This window comes from Fistularia commersonii, chromosome 5 (genome assembly GCF_037954325.1).
Source record: "Fistularia commersonii isolate RoL2024-O1a breed Wild chromosome 5, RoL_Fcom_v1.0, whole genome shotgun sequence".
Lineage (NCBI taxonomy): Eukaryota > Metazoa > Chordata > Actinopteri > Syngnathiformes > Fistulariidae > Fistularia > Fistularia commersonii.
The window spans coordinates 6746885-6770386 of NC_141288.1; the positions used below are offsets into that span (position 1 = coordinate 6746885).

The window sequence follows — 23502 nt, forward strand, 5'->3', positions numbered from 1 at the left end:
TCTTCTACGGGGGAAAATGGAGTCGGCGCCTGCTGGCAGTTATGCTATAAGTATCAAAAGAGCATCCTTTTTGTGTGAATGCCCCGACTGAATTTATTAGTTGTTCTCAGTGCTCTGTTTTTATTTTCATTGTTTGTTTTATTTTATTTTCAAACTCTGAGAGCCACAATGGAAGTGAAAGAGATTGTAGTGAAGAGTTAACAAAACCTTTGTGTTTTCATTTAAGACCATTTCTGTATAAGAAAACGGAGGTATTGGTCAACACAATAAAATCCAAGAGCACTGGCGAAGTGTGATAAATGCAGCCTCAGGGGGAAACAGGCCAGTGTCTCCCTGAGCCAGTCCCAAGTCCCGTTAAATGCAGAGGGTTACGTCAGGAAAGGCATCTGGCATACAACGAATCACACCGAAGAATCTCATACTGGATCGGTTGAGACTGCATTAAAAACGACCACCATTTGTGCCGATCACCTACAGGGTACCAACAAAAACTGGACTATTGTGAGTCGAAGAAGGAGAGGAGGAAGGTGTGTTCGGATCCAGGGAGGGAAGAGGAAAGGCAAGAGACTGGGACTGAAAGTAGGGCCTTTGAATTTTTGGATGATGACATGAAAAGGTAGAGTTGGTTGATATGATTCGGAGAAGGAAGGTAGTTACTGTGTGTTCAGGAGACCAGGTGCTAGGGTTGCAAGATTAGAAGCTCAGGAGCAAGTTTTAAGTTGTACTATCATGGTACTGACAGGAAGAGAAATTGCGTAGAAGTTATTTTGAAGGAGGAGTTTGTTAGGAATGTTGTGGAGGTGAAAAGAATGTCCAATAGACTTATGAGTCTGAAATTGGAAACTGATGGTGTGATGCTCAATGTTATTAGTCGCTATGCCCTACTGGTGGGATGTGAGATAAGGGAGAATAAGAAGTGGAGAGTGGTAATTGGTGCAGACTTCAATTGACATGTTGGTGCAGACAATAGAGGTGATGAAGAAGTGATTGGCGGGTTAAGTATCCAGGAGAGGAGCGCATAGGGACAGACGGTGGTAGACTTTTCAAAAAGGAAGGAAATGGCTGTTGCAAATACTTTTTTTCCAGAAAAGACAGGAATGTAGGGTAACTTATAAAAGCAGAGGTTGGACCATGCAGGTAGACAACATCCTTTATAGACGAGGTAATCCGAAATAGATCAGAGCGCAAAGTAGTGATAGGTGTGAATGTGGTCAGACAGCACAGGTGTTTTGTAGGATGACTCTGATGATGAGGAAGATCAAGAAGACAAAAGCCAAGTAGAGGACAAAGTGGTGGAAGCTGAAAAGGGAGGAGCGTTGTTTGGTTTTCAGGGATGAGTTGGCAAAGGCTCTGGGTGGTCAGAGAGCTTCTAGATGACTGGACAACAACAGTTCATTTGATCAGGGAGACAGGTAAGAGAGTACTTGGTGTAACATCTGGAAGGCGAGTAGATAAGGAGACCTGATTGTGGAATGAGGAAGTGCAGGAGTGAATACAGAGAAAGTGGTTGGCAGAGAAGAAGTGGGACACTGAGGGGACTGAGGAGAACAGAAAGGAGTTAAGGGAGATAGAGTGCTACATAGAGATAGAGGCTACAAAGGCAAAATAACAGGCATATGATGACTTGTATGCTGGGTTGGACGGTTGGTGAAACACAGAGATAGAGATGGAAAGGACATACAGCAGGTACAAATGATTAAGGATAGAGAGCGAAATGTATGGACAGTTGCTAGATGAGTGATGGGAAGGTGAAAAAAGTAGTTTGAAGAGCTGAAGACTAAAGAAGACAATCAGCCAGAATGAAAGGAAATGTATACAAGACAGTGGGGACACCAGGGACGCTGTATTGTCTAGAAACAGTGACAGGAGGCATAGCTGGAGGCCGCAGAGATAAAGATGTCGAGGTTTTCTTTGGGAGTGACGAAGATGGACAGAATCAGGAATTAGTCCATCAGAGGGACAGCACATGTTAGATGTTTTGGAGGGAAGATCAGAGAACCCAGACTGAGATGGCTCAGTCATGTACAGTGGTGGAATAGTGAATATATTGGTAGATGAATGCTGGAATTGGAGCTGCCAGGCAGGAGTTCTAGAGGAAGACCAAAGAGAAGATTTGTAGACGCAGTGAGAGAGGATATGAAGTTTGTTGGTGTGATTGCGGCGGATACAGAGAATAATGTTAGAGGGAGAGGGTTGATTTGCTTCAGAGACCCCTGAAGGGAAAAGTTGAAAGGAAAAAGACAAGATTGACACAGTATGATAATTGGAAAGAGCCGCTGTAAAAGTGGTACAAACCTACCAAGATCTCTTTATGAACATAAAACTACACTGTCGGCCTAGAGTGCTGAACAGAGAGTGTGCAAACATTTTTGAAAATATCTTTTATATCTCTTTGGAATATGACTGGATCCTTTGGAAGTGAAATATCTTGCCTGTCTCATAGTCATTCATTCATTCATTCATTCATTCGATACTGCTGAGGGGGACCTTGAAGACTGTAATGCATCCCTTTGTGGCAGCGAAGATAACACCTACACACAGTGCTACTAAACACAGAGAATCAATAATGGTCTCATGCATTGATTTCGGGGGATTATTACATCACAACAGCCCCCCTTCCCCCATGGGGTAGCAGACTGGAATTAGCTCCTTGGGGGGACAAAATTATTTCATGGAATGATGAGGAGTTGTTCTTTATTGATCCCAGGATTGGGAAATTATTTTCTTCCAGTCTAAATTACAATTGTACAGAATAAGATGGTTTGGTCATGTACAGAGGAGGGATAGTGAATATATAGTTTGACGGATCTTGGAATTAGATCTGCTAGGGGGGAGGTCTCGAGGAAGACCAAAGAGAAAATTTATGGACGTAGTGAGAGAGGATATGAAGGTAGTTGCACTTTGCATATTATTCGCAAAAACAAGGGAAAAAATAACGGGTGCTAATTTGTCACCATTAGTCCATCCATGAGGATGAAGCAGAGAAAATCACCTGTGTGCATCCATAGCCAGTGTAGTGCTGGAACTTGACAGTATTTCCATACTATAATAGATGACGGGCCAATCACATTGGCGCTGGTGCAGGGTAGGAGGGGGACAAAAAGGGCCTTACTTCATTATTGCACTTACAGCTATTGAAGGCCGCCAATGCAATGACGGCGCAGCTGGGTGTATGAAGGATATGGCGAGCATAGAGATCAATGGGGCAAGAGGAGCCAATGTCAGTGAATCACTCTTACACATAGTATTTATGCCTTATGAATATTTTCAAATACAGCGCCGCTCGCCCCGCCTGAGATTTTGTGGAATCATCTTCATGGTGAAATGAAAAGAGGACTGCCATTTGATGTTCTGGCGACAGACTGGCTGATGTGACAGTATTTCATGGTATGCTGTTTTTGGTCAATAAGGAAAAAGGCTTGAAAGAAATCTAGTTAGCTACAAGCTTTTAATTTTTTTTGAGCGCTTCCCCCACATCTTGGGGTCATGAAATGACAACGCTCATGTTGTCAATGGAACAAAAAGAAGTCCTCCTTTTTGAGGCTCAATAGTGCTCTCTACGTTTGGAGAGGTGATTAAGGCCTACACGGAGAAAGTAGCACTACAGGCCTGCCATCAAAATCACTCACTGCCACGAGGAAACAGTGAAATATTCAAAGGCCAATTTTAATGCAAATATTGAATAAGAAATAAAAGGATATTGCTTTGATGACCAAAATGATTTTCATAGTTTCCCTTTCTATGACATTAAATATAACATCTTGCTAATTTCATGCTATTCCCATACATTTTTTTTTTTGACATGATAATTTTTTTTCAGGTTAAAAGACCATTTACTGAATTTAATATTTGGGTATATGTTTTCTTGTGCAAATTTCCTGGCATTTTAGATGTTTTTGCTGATATTTATCTGATATTTTGTAAACTTTTCTTATATATAACTTTGCTGAAGTGGTATTAGGTTCCCCTCCCAAATCTGTTAGATTGTATCATAATTAAACAGTTATTTAAGTCTGTTGAGGTATTGTGTGCCCCTCAGCGAACACCAAAAGCCACAAGTCTATTTAATCAGCTTGTAGCGATAAGTAAACTCTTTAACCTCCTGGTTCGATCACATTATTAACAATTTCTTAAATCTAAATGTGTTGGACATTTTTTTCATTGAGTTCCGCAGCTGGGATAAAGAAAACAAAGGTCTTGGAAGCTGGAAGAAATTCACCAAGGCTTGCTAATCCAATATGGTTGTCGCCCAGGATGCTGACCAGCCTGATACGCTCGCAAAAGAGGGTGGGGGAAGAGGAGTGTGGTTGAAGGCCATCTCTCTTGGGGTGACACACACACGCACAAAAAATCCCCCTGAAATTCAGCCACCATCTGTCTCCGTGTGTCACCACATGGAAATGTTGACATTTTTCACAGACTTTGGATTCCACATCCACGTAGTCTCTTTTTCCAGGAGCAAAACAGAAAATAATCCCTGATTGAATAAGAATGAATTTAGCCTAAGCCGTTGGTGTCATTCGATTATCCATTGGCCCAAAAGGTATGAAATGCAGAAATGCTCCCCTCTAATATGTTATGCCACAGTACATGAAGCACTTGCCCTATATGCCTTGCATGAAATACTATGAAGTGAAGTGATAATTTGTCTTGTCTCCTAATATGGTCTGTCAGTCGATGGCGTGCAGCTTTTTAGGCAATTATATTGTATAATTTTTGGAGGTGTTTTTACCTTGTGGTTTTCTCACAAATCTGCCTGATTTATGGTGAACTCTGCATGCGTGTGTGTGTGTTCATTTGTATTCAGTTACCCAATCATACTATACTCTAGTGTTTATTGTGTGGACTAGTGTTTACTAAGACTAATGACAGTGAAAAGCAAGAGAAGATAAAAACAGCGCTCCAGTGTAGTCATCAAACAGTGTTAATAAACTGGGTGACAAAAAAGGCAACACCTTTATTTCTCACGCATTGCTTGAGGATCCATCGGTACAGAACTCTTTTCTCTCAGGTTGAAAAGCATGTAATCCATCAGAACCAGGAATGAGTAATGGCAGTAAACGCAACGCGGAAACAAGACATTCAAGTGTTCTGCAATCTGAGATAAAATGGCCAGTGTGAGTGACAGTCATGGGAGCTGAGATGCTATATTATCAAAAACAAACATTAAGTATATACTGTTGTGCCTGTACTGCTTATGAAAGGATATTGCAAGTATAGAACCCGATAGAACCCTGATTTTCTGCATTTCGTTGAAAATAGTCGTGGTCTCATCATTACAAGGTAATCTGAGTGCAGGCCCAGATTTACACACACTCACACACACACACAGACACCAGGACACGAAATGGGTTCGAAAGGATTCTGTCTCCCCATTTAAAAAAAGCCTCGCCTTTGATCTCTCCATCATTCCCGGCAATTTCAAACTTCCTTTCTCTTTCATCTAGTCGGGGGGGACCATCCAGAAACGCAGAGACAGGTTTTCAGTTTATTTGATGTCGTCATGAAGCTGCTCCTCCATCCTGGGGACGTGAGGCAATGGTGAACCGTTACTATAGAACCCTGACACACACACACACATACACATATTACCTCCCTCGGCTATGTTATGGAGTCGGAAGGGGGCCAAAGATACAAAAGTGGAGCACAAAAAGACATCTGACACACTGACTCCCTGACTGATGGAGAGACAGAAGGAGTCACCCGGGGGGTGGGAAGTGGGGGGTCGAGAATCACAGCGTCTAGTAACTCAACTCATTACACAAATTAATGAGGAAGTTAGTGTGAATCTGGATGTTTCAGTGAGGCTGAATGACTGCTGGGAGAATGTCAGGGATTAAGCTTCAACTGAGCTACACTGGGACTGTGCACTGAGTGTGTGCGCGCACGCACACGTGCATGTGTGTGTGTGTTTGTGTGTGTGTGTGTGTGTGTGTGTGTGTTCTTGTGTGTGTGTGTGTGTGTGTGTGTGTGTGTGTGTGTGTGTTAGTGTGTAAGAATGATTTGTGCTAAAAAGTAAAGATAGAGCATGGAAAACAACACAATCAAAAAATGAAAGTGCAGGGAAAACAGCAAAATCAGTTCAGTGGGGGAAATTATGAGATTTTGGACCAATCCAGTCACAAAAAAAATGGGTCAAATGGCCCCTCCATCACCCTCATATCCCTTCATCCCTTGGTGCACTTCTGTACTTCATCAGACATATAAGTTTTCTGATTTTCATATTTCAAGCTCTGTTTTTTTGCCTTGAAACGAAGCTTGTGATTGTTGTGAAGAACAGATCGAAGTGAACCCATGAGTGTCTTCCTAATGACATTGTCTGTATATTAGCTCTGAAAATGGCAGATATTTAAAAAAAAAATTACAGTTTGTGAAAAGCTGTGTGTCAGCAAATGTGTAACCCAAATATATATATATATATATATATATATTTAATTAAATAAATTGGATTGATCTTTCAGCCAAAGAAGAACTGTCAGTTTACCTTCGAATATCTCAGAATATGAAGAGAGAAGCCTGTTTGATCATCGCCTGTCTGACAAAAGCAAGAATGTGCAAGCCTGGCAGGTTTTGTAATGATGAAAGCCCTCTCGGAAACCATAGGGAATGCAAGGAAGTGCCTCTTTTCTGAAAAAAGAGAGAAAAAAAAAAAAAAAGAACACAGAACTCAGGGCGATTTCAACCTGATTGAAAATCACCCCAAAAAAGGGGCAGTCCCCCACAGAGCGGCACTGCACTCTGAGTGGAAGTTACATTCAGAGGCTGCTACGAATTGCTGTAATAGTAGTAGAATGTGAATCCCTCCTTTTCTTCACTTTGGCATGGTGTTGCCAAGATCACTCTTATGAACAAACCACCCCTGACTTCATACATTAAAAAAAGAAGTTTTGTATTTTTATTCTGGGGTAGATAATTTTGACTTTGTCAGCAAGTTTTTGCACTTTCTGTTTACATTAGTATTGCATTTTTTTCTTCAGGATTTGATGCAAAACATAGCAATACTAGACAATATTTATATACATTGTAAGTGTGTGTTGTCCTTTTTTCTGTCACACCTGTCACACTTTAACATTGCATCACAGGTGCATCCCATCAAGTATATTGTAAAAATGAAAAAAAGATCTGACAGCTGATCTGGATAGCATTCACATCAAAAGGGCTAAAAGCTGCAGTCAAACTGAATCAGAGCCTCGCAGCCCATCAGGATTAGTCCATGTCTCGATCGTTATCATAACATTAATGAATCTGCCTGCATATACTGATGGCTGTAAAGAATTATATTGTTCATCAGTTTTCTAATTGCAGATAAATTGCCGGTCCATGTTATTTTATAATTCATTGCGGCAGTTATTCCTTACATGTTTGGCACATAGCAATTTGTCCGTCTTTCTTAGGTTGATTTCTGTTTGTAATTTTCATAGTGACAGTCACTGTGATTTGTCACCAATTTAATTGTGAGGGGTCTTTTTTCACTTATCACAGAAATCAGCAGGTTAGTGTGAATGCCAAGTCTTTCCATACCAAATACCATGGTGACAGTTGTGTAGTGTGTCCCCATCTTAAAATATGCGGGGATTTAAAAAAAAAAAGATAATTCAAAGAGAGATGATGTAAAGTAACATGAATGCTTTAGACATGTTCACTGTATAGTGAAACACATGGCAAGACTGCAGCATCCTCCAGCACACCATGTCAATCAAAGTGGGCCGAATCTATAGCACAGACAACAGGAAGTGAGTGGCCACCTCCAGTCACGGAAACGTCACCCGACACCTGAGGACCCAGATCATCAGGAGAGGAACATTTCTGGTATTCCAAAGTGTTGTGCCATTTTCAATCAATTTCCTTTTTCCTTTTACCGCTTGGCGAGTCGGGAGTGAATTGTTGATCAAAGTACAGTATCAAGATTTTGCCTTTTCGAATTTCAGAGCATTTAGTGTTAGCTAAATGGAATTCTGTGTGCACCAATGTGGAACTGAAGCCAGTTACGTGACGATAACAGGTCCTATCAACAGAAAGTAATGTATCAAGAGTTATGCCATGGTTCTTTTTTTTAAACTTAATCCCTTTTGAAAACAAAATATGATAACTAATTATATTTTTGCCATCAAAAGGATCTTATATTTAATATATTCTGCTTGAAAACAAACTAGATGTGAGATGCACATACCAGAGGAAAACCACTGAAAACTCACTAACAATAGCGAGCTTGGTAACCACAGATGGATGTGACAGTTACATCACCACCACCATCTCTCAGCTAAACCTTGATGTCAATGACCACTCAGGCAGGACAAGGCCAGGTCACGTGATTAAACTTTCAGTTGGAAAAAATGTAAACACATGAGAAAATCAGAAAAAGGCCTCTTGTATGTTTGTTTTAGTGCTGCGGTCTGATTTTGACAGGGACCGTGTGCTAATGAAGCCAAAGCATGAGTACTTATTTTGGCAAAAACGTCATGATTGATTTCCTTCTTCTTTATAAAGAGTTGCTCAGTGATCAACATCTTCTAATAAATCTGTTGATTCATTTTTCCCATCTGCCAACAAAAATGATGATCAGTGTTCTCTAGTGTTTCCTAAAGCCCAGGAACACTTAATCCAAATATCAAGAAATTGAATGGTTGCATTTGAGTCGCTGGGATTACAGAATTTTGACGTGAACCAATATTTATCAAAATAGATGGTAATTAATTGACAAGCTTGGATTGATTAGCTGGTCACTGTCAGGAACCGGAACCTGAACTGTTTCTGATGTTGACCAGGAAGTCCTGGTCACTTTGGTATCACTTCCATCTTGTCAAATACCCAGTTAAAGTGGTCTCTCACTGGCACCCCCTTCTGTGGAGTGAATAAAGATTAGAAACAGGCCACATTCCTGATATTCTGTGGTTGGAAAATGTGCCCAGGGTTCATGTTTTTCAGCTGCTCAATTTATTATTTATTAGTTTCCCATAAATATGTACATACAATTTTTTTGCTGGAAAACTAGCAAAGGTCAGTGTAAAATGTGCCCGTCCTCTCCAGACCTTTCTTCTCCAGAGAAAAAACAAATTGCCTCACGGGAGTGAACTCAGTGAAGTTGTAGAGGGAAGTTGTAAAGATATTTGTTGACTTCCGAGGGGAGCAGGACAGAAAAAAATCTAAGTTTTCAGATAGTTGACTGACTTCAAACAAGAAAAGTGAAAATATATTTATAAAAATGGAATTTGGATAGTAAAATAATAAATAGCAATGATAAAAGTATTAATACAGGCAAACAAACATCTACGGGCCACAGGCTTGAGAAGTTCTGCTGTTCATGGATTTGCAAACCCTAGACCAATATTGCTGCCTGGCCCTCAGGGACTTCTGTACATCTGACATCCCCCGAGAGGCTCCAGAGCAGGATCTGGTGGCTGCGATGTTTCACTGCATCCGAGGTTGAAGAGGATATGTTTCGATCATGTTTCTCTCTGCTGATTCTGTTTGTTTTTTCCTCTTACACAAAAAGAACCAAGGAGTCTTTTGATTTATAAAAGCGAGACAGGGAAAGTGACAGGTCTGCAGCTGGAGCTGCCCTAGCTGGTTGGCCAAGGAGGCAGAAGGACAGGCTCCTAGTTATTGATTGAAGCTCCTCACAATCTGTCACAAGGTTCCACAGGAGCTGCGGGGCTGAATGCCGAGGATGTTTGGGAGCTGCCACTGCCACCGCCATACTCTGAAGCTGAAGCTGCCCATTCTGCTGTTTTCAGTACTTTTTTTTTGTTTTTTCAGAAGAGTGAGAGAATGCTTGATTGTGCTGCCAAGAAATGGCCAATTATACAGTTACTCAGTGGAAAAAGAAGAATGATAACCCATTGAAACAAACAAAAGTGTTTAGGTAATTAATTCTTTAATTCTCTTTCACATGAGATGTGCAATTGCAACACTTTCATTTGTTTTCATTTTCGATTTCCAGGATTCACTATCATACAATACCGGTGGGTGATTTTGCAGAAAACCAGCGGTGCCTGATCTCAATGTGAGGCCAAATTTAACATCGGACAGAGGTCTCTGAAACTGAAAAAGATAATCAGGTTTAATTTCAACAATGAACACAAAACAAACAATTTTTTTTTTATGAAATCCTGTACTTTAATCGCAGGTGTGGTAGAGCCTAACCCATTTTTTGATGGTCGCAGCGTGATCTCAGAATCAAGCTCATGTGAACAAGGTCTTTCCTCAGTCTTTGACATCGCAGTTTTTTTTCATTGAGATTGCTCAAGAGCACAACAGATTTATCTGTATAGGCACAATTAGCATTTCTCCAAAAGCGACTGTTGTTCATTTGTTTTTTTTATATAACATTATCACCTGCCTCTCTTTCCTGCCCTACCTCCCTTCACTCCATTCACCATATGTGGTGGTGTGGTTAAGTTTGGCTCTTCAACCAGCTTCCATTGTGTGTGTGTGTGTGGGGGGGGGGGGGTATTTTGTCCTTTGTACACGACCCAACCATCTCAGTCTGGCTTCACTGACCTTCTCTCCAAAACATCTAACCTGGTGTTCCTCTGATAGACTCATTCCAGATCCTAACCCTAGCATCTTAATGACTGCGACCTCTAGCTCTGCCTCCTTTCTTTTCGTAATTTTAAGCATTTCATAAAGCAACGCTGGTCTCGCCAGTGTCTTGACTGTTGACCCCAAGTACCTGACATCCTCCAACTTCTTGATCTCCACTCCCTATAACCTCACTGTTCCACCCGCGTTCCTCTCATTCACACACACATGCTCTGGCTCGCTGTGACTAACCTTCATTCCTCTCCTGTCCAGCGCGTACCTCTACCTCTCTAGGTTCTAGATTCTTCAACCTGTTCTCTACTCTCACTACAGATCACGATGTCATCTGCAAACATCATGGTCCATGGAGATTCCTGTCTTACCTCATCTGTCAGCCTGTCCATCACTACTTCAAACAAGAAGGGGCTCAAAGCTGATCCGTAATGGAGTCTCCCCCTCCACCTTGAACTTCTCTGTTACCCATACAGCACACTACACCAGTCTCACAGCTAGTATACATGTCCTGCATTAGTCTAACATATTTCTCTACCACTCCAGATTTCTTCAAACAATGCCAGAGTTCCTCTCTTGGCACCCAGTTTATGCTTTTCAAGGTCTACAAAAACACAATGCAGCTCCCTCTGGCCTTCTCTGCATTTCTCTATTAGCATTCTCAAAGCAAATGCTGCATCTGTAGTACTCTTTCCAGGCATGAAGCCATTCTGCTTTTCACATATGTTGACTTATGTTCCCACTCTAGTTTCTATTACTCTCTCCCATATCTTCATTGTATGGCTCATCAACTTTATCCCTCTATAGTTTCTGCAATTCTGCACATCCCCTTTATTCTTAAAAATGGGCACCATCACACTTTGTCTCCATTCTTCAGGCATCTTCTCACTCTCTAAGATCCTGCTGAATAATCTAGTCAGAAACTACCGCTGCCTCTCCTGGACACTTCCACACCTCCACAGATACCTGTATATCATCAGGACCAATTGCCTTTCCACTCTTCATCCTCTTCAATGTCTTCCTTACTTCACTCTTATGAATCTCATTTACTTTGTGGTCTACAATAGTCACCTCTTCTACCCTTGCCTGTCTTTCATTTTCCACACTCTTCAGCTCTTCAAAGTACTCTTTCCATCTTTCCTCACTCTTCTAGCATTTGTCAATACATGTTCCTCTCTATCCTTAACCACTTGGACCTGTTGTACATCCTTTCCTTGGTTTTGGCGAGAGTTTTAAGCAGGATGCCCTTCCTGATGCAACCCTCTAAATTTATCCGGGGTTGGGACCAGCTCAGGGAGACCCTGGCCGGTGCTCCCCTGAGGCTTGCTCAGGGAGACACCATCCCGTGCCAGCCTGAGGCTGCATTTGGTCTTGACCCAGTCTCAGTCCCTCAAAGTCTTGGTCTATAGTACATGTGATCTTGAATTTTGAAATTAGCTAACAATGCACCTTAACAATAACTAAAGGTCAACAGCCGTTCTGACAACCTCCATACAACCAGGATATACCAATAAATCCATCAGGTCACTATAGTCAACATCTTTAGCTCTTGGCTTTGTTTTTTTCTATGCTTGTGGGACTGTCTCTACACTCTGGACAGATCTCAGATAAATCTGCACATCCGGCTTAAGAGGCGGAAAAAAATAGCCTCCTCTCTAATTGAAACACTTGTTAAATGGCATCAAATTTAAAGACTTTGTTTTTTCTGCAAAAAAACATTAAACAACATTTTCAAGTGCTTGCCTCATCATTAAAAACATTCTATAGACCATTGTGAGGAAATACAGTACGTCCTTATCACAAATCGCAATCATCACCATCACAAATTCACAATCTAGCAGAATCTGCATCCACAATTAGTGGGAGTTTCAACCGATGGAGGTGATGGCAGGGCCTGCAATGTTTCTGTCAACTTGCTCTGATTGAACCCGATCGAGTGAGCAACCGCTGTCGACTCTCACACAAGTGTTTACACTTATAAAGTTAAATTAAGTGACCCCAAAAAATGGCTTGTTACAAACTTCAGTTAATCGAAATGAGCAAGATCATCAAAGGGGGATGGTCGCAGGTTTTATTTTACATTAGTGATGTTGGTCAGTGGTTTGTAGTGGAAAATAAAATTCCAACAGATTCAGGTGATTTGTCAAACATCACAAAGACATTAATTCATTGGATATGACGAATTAATGTTCTGGTCATCAGTGTTGGACAGTCCACTTTATATTCAAAACAGTAAGTTAGAAAATATATATCTTAAGAATATGGATCTGTTTCTAACGCAGCTGTTGGTTATTAGGAGTCCCAGCTTACACTCTACCAAAGGTGGACCTTGGGCTGCTGGGAGTGCACATGTAGTTATCATGTGTTTCCTAACAAAAGTATAAAAATGGAGATTGTGTAGTCCGTACCTTTATCAGGCTGGTGAATATTAATACTGCAGTAGCAATTTTTTTTTGTATTTTTTATTTTGCGGGAAAACCTGTCAGAACAAACCAGGGTTGATTTATCTGAAAATAATACAGATATAGACAAAAAGGGGATGGATGAATTATCAGTCCCCAGACAAACAATTTGCAAACCATCACAACCTGAGAGATTTCTCTTATGGTACCACACCTACTGAGCATGTGGGTGTGTGTATCTGTGTGAATCTGCATTTAACCCTAGCTAGACCATCCAGATATATTCTATGTTTGACAGTTTTGTCCTTAAATTAGCAAATAACTTATTTATGTGTGTTTTAACAACAAAATAAATTTTAAGCACCAGGAGCCAGAAGACTGCGTCGGGTCTAAGGCAGCGGTGCATGTGAAATGTGAGGGCCAGCCTTGCCTCATTATAAATGCAACACCTATCTGTTTCCAGGGAGAGCAATCAGGATGTCAAGGTAATGAGTTAATTTAGCTGATAAGGAATATAACGAATGGCAAACGTAATCTCTGAAATTTCACCAAGACTAAAATGGCTCCTTAAGCCTATGCTATCGAACGCTGGCGGGGGTGTGTGTGTGTCTGTGTGTGTTGGCAGGGGTTAAATCCAATCATTATCATCTTCGTCAAGATTCTCCGCAAAAGAAGTATATAAGTGTAATCATCCTATAAAAAATATAATATGATAAAGTTTGCTCCATGGGTGTATTTTAAAGGTCCCATTAAATCGTGCGGTGAGAATAACAAAGCAGATCCCTGGCATGCTTCATCCTCACCGGAAAAGACTTAAACAGCTTAAGAGAATACAATAATTCCCGCCACTATCGCAGGCTACCCAGTGCGCCAGCATTATATCAAATTTAAGCAGACGCCTGGTTATTATCCCATAGGGGGCCAACATGGCCCTGCAGCGCCAGGAAATAATGAGTGTTTTTTTTGTCTGACTGGGTGGACATGTTTTGAGAGGAAAGTGCCTGCTTGCACCCCCTCACCCAAATACAAGAAAAAAAAAACACTGGGAAAGAACAGCAAGGAGCATGGAAATATGCATCATCGTTCCCAGGAGCTGGAATGTGTCAGCATGTTGAAAGGCTAATTCTTTTGAAGGAGATGAAGGTGGAGGGCTGGTGGAGGGGAGGCCACTCGCTGTTCAATTTCTCAGTCGGGTAAGTTATTGCTATTTGTGTCATTATTCCACAGATTGACTCTGACTGTACAGCTTGGCATTTCGATCAAGTGAAAACATTCCTCACATAATGTGTGAGGTTTTTGCATTATTTTAAAGAGGTTACTGAAAAGGAGGAGGGAGAGGAGGGGCGACAGCTTATGAAGACGAGTAGATAGATGACATAGAGGGATGTAAAACATCTAAACGTGTCTGCTACAGTACAGCGCTAATGGGTGAGGTAGAGGAGGGGTGGGAATCAGTGGTGGCTGGCATAACAACCTACAGCCGGCAGGACTTGGTTGCCATGGTGACGAACAAGGATGTTTGCATCAGAGGTAAAAGTCTCTGTGTAGGGCTGAAATACTGCACATGTCGTTTGACTAGAAAGTGATAGAGAGACGATGGATGACGAGAAAAGATGGAGGGGGGACGGGGTGTCCCTAGGGTTCCCCGTCCAGAAGACTGATGGAGATTGTTATCTTCGCCTTGCTTTATGAGAAAGAGGAACGGAATCATCTTTACAGCAGGCAACCCTTGAAAATTCAGAGCCCGGGCATTTCTTCTGTAAAATCCTTACCGGGGGAGGGGTTTAATGACAGTACAACGACCTTGGCAAGAGAAAAAAAACACTGACACTGCTCTCTCGTCATCGGTCCAATGCAGGTGTGTGTGTGTGTGTGTGTGTGTGTGTGTGTGTGTGCGTGTGTCAGGGAAGGCAATAAGCAGAACACATCTGATGACTATGAATGCTTTCAACTGGTGTTGGTGGTACTGTGATACATTTTAGATCCGCCAAGATAATTTGTGGTGTCAAAAGGGCTGGCTTGTTCAGGGTGACAATGATTTTTATTGCCCAACCCCCATTCATCCCATCATGTCTTGCACACACGGCCAAGAGCCATCTTGTGCTAGGACTCATGCGATTCCCTCAGAGTGGCCCCAAGGTGGGTCTTTTCTTGGACCTTCTGTTGCTGCTTTGAAAAACGTTTAGAGGACCAAAAGGATAAAGTAGTCCATCGCCCGAAGGTGAGATCCGATTACAGATTTCTAAGAATTCTTGTTTTTTAAGGATTGACATAAAACAATATTTTTTTTGTCAGAATGCAGGACCACACACCTGTCAGTTAACAGTCCAACTGTTGTAAGGAGACTTCAGAAAAAGCACAGATGTGAAAGATTAAGATTAATGGAGAAAGATTGAGAGCTTTATAGACATGGTGGCCATGCATCCTGGGTAGTAGCGCACTTCTGATTTCTACTGTCATTTGTAGCTGACCAATACACTTATCACCTATTTTGTTCAACAAAGTAGCTGCATTCATGTAAGGTCTAAAAGGGGGTTAAAAAGAAAAAAACAAACCCTTGTAGCATTTTTGTCCAACCCACGGCAACATGAATACAAACGCTAGTTTATCTGTATGGAGGTTTACAGTGGCTCCACATATATCTTACCAAATATTAGGTGAGTATCGGATCTCTCAATGAAGCTATGGATGGACTTAAAATGAGCCAAAAGCATTGGGTGAAATAAAAATTCATGGCCAAAAAAGGTAACAAAATCATGTCTTTGGCTCAAACAGGGCCAGTGCTAACCATGGATATGAGAGATTCCACAAATGATCGGCAGACGTTGACCACATTGTGGGTTTCCTAGTTAAAATTCCATCATCGTCATGGGATTTTCTTCTCAAACCCATTAGATATTTAGGATCAGATATCAAATAAGCCTTGGATTTGAAAGAATTACGCCAGTAAACATCTCAGGTTGGCATGAAAGTTCTGACAAACAATGGCTCCTGACCTGACCACAGTGGAGCACCTCTAATCTGATCATTTCAGACAAGACAACTCGACAATGTGTGACAAAAACACAGTTAAACCAAAAAAAGTTGATTAGGTTATTAATGGCACTACCCCAGAGGGGCCTCCCTCTCCATTTTTCCACCACTCATACCAATAAGTCGCCACCTGGGTGCTCTTGTGTCAAGTAGGTGCACAATGGGGTGTATGACCACAACTCCTGGGTTGCTCCAACGGACATCAGGTACGCATGTCAAGAAAGATGCTTTTTTTTTACACACCTTATTAAATTCATAAGACATGACAAATGTCCCCCAGGCCTTCCTTTTTCTGCTTCCTGCCCTTCAGTAATAATTAATTTGCTCTTTCATTGACCAAAGGGGATGTTTTCCAAGCTGTGCACAGGAAGACTGTCACGCCCCCCAACCCAGGAGACCAACACACCCACACAGTATTTATCACGGTTAACACCCTCATGAAGCAGCTTTGGGCAATGATTTGGGGGCTATGGGTTGATGGTTCATCCCATCAGCTGTAACTATGAATCAGGATATTAGAGAAATTGCAGCAGGGCAAAAGCAATTTCCTCTTTAAAGAAATCTAAAAATCACACCTCTTTGGTTTCTTTAGAGAGAGGGGGGAATTAGATACATTTTCTCATTCTCACCTATCACAACGGAACACCCCCACTCTGCCATGTATATGTCTGCCTGAGATATCTTTCTAAAAAAAAAGAAAAATAAATTTCTGTCAGGAAGGCCTTGAAATAAAGTCACACTAAAAATGCAGTTTTTATAGACAGTTTATGAAATTGCGGGACTCACTAAAGTCTCATTAAAGGCAACAAGCCTGAATTAAGTAACACCAATGGAGTAATTAGAAAAAGGAGCTTGAGGTTGGATTTGCAAAAAGACCTGCTGAACACAGACTTCTTTAATTTTTTTTTGTTTGTTTTTTTGTTTTATGATAGCAATTGTCTCTGCCATGCCATAGCTGATAAGTATGAACGGAAATGTGACAGAGGAAAACAATGGGCTTTCCTTTTCACACAACTGAGCACAGCATTTGTGATTCACTCCATTGCGAGCTGGCACTGATGTGTGCTTTTCAGTAAACAGAGTGCAGGTATTGTGTGAGAGCTGAGGCTTCTGGGAGGTTATTATTTTTTCTAAAAAAGTTATAATCTCCACTGTCAGATCATCCTTGCAGTGTTCTTTAAGCTGCTCTGCCACTCAAAATACCAGAAAATCGTCTGTCCTAGTCTCTCCAGTGCATTGTAGTATGAATGCAAACACTTCTTGCTTTTTTCTTTTCAAATGAAAAGGTTGAGTTTAATTTTGTCTTGAAAGATCATGGAATAAAATATTTGCTGTTTCAACAAATCTGGAAGATGAAAGTGGATGAAAAATGCATGCAAATTTAGAAAAAACAACACTAACAGGGGAAGGGGTAATATGCCCAAGGCTATTTCCTTAAGCCAGTCCACCAAGTGTGTCTTTAGCGAGGCAGGAGTGAGACTTAATCGTGTAATCGGTCTAATCTCAGCAAGTCTATGGCACTCAAGCGGCGCTGAGTTCTATGAAACCCTTACGAACATTAGGAAACACAAAACCATATAAATTGAGCTGTTTTGACGTATGTCTATCATATGATATTCACACTTGTAAACAGCCTGAGATATTAATAAGGAAAAAAGACTCACATCAAGGGTTTGACCAAATCCCCATGAAACACACATACTCACATACACACACACATACACAGAAAACAAGTGCTGAAAGTGACGGTGAGACTTGTGCAGCTGAAATATCTTTTTAGCACCAGTCAGTCACCATTGTCTAGTTATAGATTATGGGCTATTACTGTTCTCTAGCATTTTTATTTCACAATTCTCAAAATCCCCATTAGATCCCACCAAGCTGCCCGCCGCAGCACCCAGTTCGATGTGCCCAATTTTCACTGTCCGAGAATTGCTATCAGCCCGACTGGACATCATTGGACGTCAACAGCAGAGAAACCATAACACTCGAGCCCCTCTGTATTTCCAAAGGGAAATTACGGTGGAAAATCTTGAGAGAATGGCACCAATGCAGGGTCCAAAAGGTTGCCAGATAATCGAGCAATGGTTGCTTATTTAGCTTTTATTCATTCATTATCTGTATCTGTGGGAGGTGCCGGTACCTATCCAAGCTCTCACTGGGTACTTGAGGTTCACCATAGACGGGTTGCCAGACGAAAACAAGCCCATATATTGAGACAACCAATTTCTCACTGTTATGCACACGTTTTGGCCAATTTAAGGCCTCCAATTAACCTATTGTAGTGTTTGAAAACCAGAGAAAACCCATGCAAACATGAGAATATGCAAACTCCAGTCAAGATGAAACACCATGCACTATGCCACCCTATTTTTGTTTAATTCACTCTTCTCACGCAATTTAAGCCCAAGACTAACCCATGACTCCCCTCTATTAAAACCATTTCACCATCTTGAAGTCTATCCAACATTGATCTTTATGTCAAGTTCAAATAAAAGTTTTGAAAATAAGCCGATATCAAAATACTGTGAGATCAACAATCATTTGAGACCTAAAAAATAGCTCTACACCAATGATTCCCTTTTTTCTTTCTGTATTATTGATTACTTGATCTGTCATAATACTTTAGTGTTTTTTGATTCCAGGGTTGTGTATTTAACCAGGTAATTTCACCCCACCATTATATTTTTGTCTGGATCAATTTATTTAATCCACTGTAGCCATGCCAACATGAAGGCAACTGGAGTGTTCTACAATTGATGCTCCAATCGATAATCACCCTCGAAAGACCTCATTATTTCATATTGCAACAGAGCGTTTTATGGATGATAATCCTGTAATCCACGACCTCTCCCTTATTCTTGTCGAGTGTTTTTCTCTTCAATTGGATGATGATGATGATGATGAAACTGAGGTTTGGGACATCCAAAGACAGAGCTACCCCTAAGGTATCCAACATAGTCATCTGTTGCCGTAGTGACAGTCTCTTAGAGCAGAATGGCCAGGTAAGGTCACATCATCCAGAGAGCTGCTATTTATATCCCCCCATTTTGATTTACTTAATACCTAGAGCAGAAACAAACAGCACATTGTTCTCTTACTGCCCCTGATTGTTCTACTCCAGCTCTTTTTTGCTCTCCATCTGCTAACAGGCTGAATCTGAGCGAGAGTCTTCAGTCAGTTGGGATCCAACCCCGGCAGGTGGCCTTCGATCTAGCAAACTTTAAGAAAATTCAAAATTGATTGAAAAAGTTTGAACAAAAACACCATATCCACCCCACAGACTTAAAAAATGTAGACGTCCAACTCCAGACATCGTATGCGCTCAGTATTAGTCTATAAACATGCCTGAAAGAATATAATGAGATTAACCATGAGTCAAGATCCTTGCAGTGGCATCACTGGCACAGCCAAGGAAAAATAAAAAAGAAGAGATAATAACGCCCAGCTTATTTGTCCTCAAATAAAAACAACAGCCTACTTGCTTGTGGGGTCTAAACCAAAGCACACATGTCCTAAACATGTAATACCTGATATTTAGTAAACTCCAATAAAAAAGTTTTCAGATATTTGAGTGGACAAACAAAATAAAACTACCACTCCAGCATTCACATACAAACTTTAGGCACTCAAGTATCTAGGTGTAGAGAAGCCAGGAGGTTAGAGAAGCCAGACTGTGATGGTTCTGTCATATGCAGAGGCATGATAGTGAATATATTGGTAGACAGATGCTAGAATTGGAGCTGCCAGGCAGGAGGTCTAATTGAGGCCAAAGAGAAGATTTATGGACATAATGAGAGATGGTATAAAGGTAGTTAATGTGGAAGAGGAGGATTCAGAGAATAGGGTTAGAAGGAGAAGGTTGATTCACTGTGGCAACCTCTGAAGGGAAAACCCAAAAGGAGAAGACCAAATGTAAAAGCAATCAGAACTGTGTGTCAGTGAATCGCATGAAAATAAAAAATATATTAACATCACACAGCTTGCAAAACAGCTCTTAGCAGGTGAATCAAAATTTAAAACAAATATCAGTGACCCTATATTTCTCTGGCAGTGTTCCACGGTCCCATCCCATCTGATCCATTCACTTCTTATAAAATGGAGCATGTGCAGAAGGTCCGGGAGTGTATGTAAACATAATCTCTGGGATGTGTGAGCGGGGGTGGGGGGTTCACTCGTCCGCAGACTAGAGGAGTGAGACTCTTCCTCTCTGTCACCTGGTAACAGTTTTACACAGGGGAGCTCCCCCCATCGCTTACTGTTTCCCAGGCGAAGCAGCTACACCTGAGCAGCCCCTCCCCTCTCGTTCCTGTTGCCACTGGAGATATAAAGTAATCCAGGAGCAGGCACAGGAGAAAGTTAAGGACTGATGGGTGCCCTTTTTTTTCCTTTTAAATATGCCCCAACAGTCTCACTGTGCTCTATGTATTTGCCAATAGCAAGGGGACCCCCAGCTTAATCCCTCCAGCCCCTACCTCCCCCTTTCCCACCATTCAGCAAAACCTGTTTGAGGTGATAAGCCTCTGAAAATGAGAGAGGTGTTGCCTCTCACCAGGCACAGGAATAGAAGAGATGTTGGTATCGATGTTGAACTCAAGAGATGTGTCAAACTTATCTTTAAAAGGAATGGACGACCAAGCTGAAAGGATTGTGACTAAAAATATGCGCGTGGGAGGGGTGCACCATCAGCAGTTTTGATCAGTGGGGTCAGGGACAATAGCATGTGAGGGGAGGGGTCTAAGAAGAAGCTGGACGTCTTGTTCCCTTTTCCCAAATAGCATAATTTCCACATCTTTTTTTTACACTTCTCAGCCAAGATAAACCCCAAACGATTTAGGGAAGGTTGGAGATATTAAGGGGAGGAGGAAATTAAAGAAAAGACAGGAGCCATTTTCATCTGATGGATGGGGGTGAACAAACAGAGGGATTAGCTTGCATGGGATGAAAGAACCAGTTCGTCTTCCACCTCCATTGTAGCCCGGCCCCTTTTCCTCCTCCTCTCATCTCTCCATCTGCCCACACATCCACACCGTGGTTTCCCCTCGCAACCGGAGACATGCTCTATGTGGTACAGCCAATCTACTATCGCCGGTTATGTTCCACCCAGCACCGACAGGAGGTTTCCCCCTGCCAGCAAAAGGCAGTAAAAAGCCTCTGAGTGAATAAAACAGGCAACCAAGAAGAAGAAATTGTGTCAGGGCAAAAGGTTAGGGGTTCTAACAAAGTGCATATCTGAGCATTTGTCCTTCCTGGTTACCGAGACACCACAGTCTAATAATTCGTCCACTCCAACGTACATTTTGAATAGATAAAAATAGAAACCACAAGAGTCTCTGTGACGTGTTCTAACTTCTGAAGCAGCCCGAGGAGGAGACACGCACGCTTACCTGGCAACACCTTCAGCATAAAATCTGCTGGCGCTGACAAGGAGGCATGTGGAGTTGGAGTCTTTAAATGGGGAGGGAATTTGTGTGTACGCTTGTGTGTGAGTGTATGTGTGAGAGAAAAGGGAGGGAAACTTAGAGGTGGAGCCTGGTTTGGAGGGAAGAGTGGGAGGTAGAGAGAAAGAGGGCTGGATCACTGTCTCTGTCTGCTGTCGATGCAGCACATCTTGTGGGAGCAGCTGGGATGGCACTAGATCAGCATCCATTTAAACACAAATGCGTACATGTGTATACATGTACACACACACAGCTGCACCTTGTGCAAGCCTGGAGGAGAGTAATGTGGTCATGGAGAGGAGGGATTTTCAGAGAGCGGGACAGGAGAGACTTGGGGCTGTTTCAGCCAACATCGTCACAAAGCAGTTCCAAGGAATCCTCCAGTAAGAGAGATATGCATCACTGAGTCCAGGGCTGTGATTGGCTGTGTGGTGAGAGATGAGATGAGAGATGACACAGGTTGCGGACATGGGCTGCGTAACCCAGGATAACCCTTTCAACACATATCAACTTAACCTGTCTCCATGCCTCAGCCCCTGTGAGACATACTGTCACCTTGAAGGACACTTCAGAATCTGTATCTGGGGATCCATGGAATACTTCCTTGATTTGTTTGTGTTTATGTTTTCATGTATTTCTTAGGGAAATGAGGGTCCTGGGTAAGGTCAGGCAGGTTATGGGTATGACAGAGGTGACACACTTAATGAATGGATGACAATGCAAAGCCTGAGATGGCTATGTGTGTGTGTGTGTGTGTGTGTGTGTGTGTGTGTGTGTGTCAACGTGTGTATGTCAATATCTGTGCCTGTGAGTATACTAGAAGATCATATGAAGTCATTTTTTATTATTAATCAGGTTTGAAGTTCACTCCTCATATTAAAGTTAGGGGGGCCTTAAATAAAAGCTCTGAAAGTAAGCATCAGTCCTTGGCTGCACAGGCGTATTAATACATTATAGATGTAATATTAATAGGAGGATGTCAAGGACTGAGGAACTGATGTTTCAAGCCAAGATAAAAAAAACATGACAGAGCATTAAGTAATTCTTTTATGATTTTTGGTCAAGATCATTGTGTTCAGTGTATTTTTCACAAATTCAGCAATCCACCTCAAAATTAACAAGATGTGTTATAGAAAAAGAAGGCACCGCAGATGAGACAAGACAGGACATGTTTTGTTTCCACAGTGAAAAACCTGTCTTGGTACTTGGAATCCACAAAGAGAGAATAATTTCCCTCCAAGGAGGCCTTTGGTTGTCAGAAGAATATTGGACCACCCATGGGGACAATCTTCTGTAGGAGCCATTTCAGATGCTAAAACAAATTGTAAAATGACGATATAACCTTCAGTATAAAGAAATTTGCAGTCCCATCATGTGGTATCGTAAGGTCACGTATTTTGAACATGTGCTTTTTAGCTAATGACAACATTATGTTTTGCATCTGGAATGCCGTGGGCACAGAGATGAGATTGATTAAAAACAGTGTCGGACCCAGCCCATTATAAAAATAAACAGTTGTTCATCTACCCAGGTCATCAATGGCAGGATGCTTTTGGTTTGGAATTCAGTAATGTAAGGTTGTTTAAAATTGCAAAAACACTGTGTTTTCTTATCAAGTTGAGGGATGAGAATAATGAGAACACAACGGACAGGAAGTTAACTGACTTTGAGTAACTGCAAAGGTTTTCTAACTAATCTATTCTTATGTAAGTTTACCACAAAAGAATGACAACAAATTATTTAAAGAAAATAAAAAAAGTAGTCCAATTAAACAACCACAAACACTCCTGCCGACTTAAAAGAAGTGAATGTTGTCTCTGGGTGGTCCATCGTGTCCGATGATGACAATACTGCCTCTGCTACTTGTGTATCTTGCTGTGGCTATAGAGTCCAATCCTTGATCCAAACCAGTTTGTGCAGCATGACTTTGGCCAGGACTTTTCTGGCAACCGCAAGAAGTGAAATGCCACTGCTGTTACCGCATATGGCCTTTATAGATGGTGATGATGTTTGCGTCCCTCCACTGTTGAGGGAGTATTTCTTGCTGCCAGATGTCTGCAATGAAGAGGTAGAGTGTGCGTGTGCAGAGGTAG

At 41.6% G+C, this 23502-nt stretch overlaps 1 protein-coding gene across 1 annotated transcript in view; it reads right to left on the reverse strand.

Annotated features, from left to right (window-relative positions):
* Positions 1-21427, reverse strand: part of syt1a (synaptotagmin Ia) — a 237515-nt gene extending 216088 nt beyond the window's left edge. The window contains exon 1 of the mRNA XM_086146649.1: positions 21356-21427. The gene's annotated coding sequence lies outside the window, so the exon portion shown is untranslated. The remainder of the gene's footprint in view (positions 1-21355) is intronic.
* Between the last annotated feature and the right edge of the window lie 2075 nt (positions 21428-23502).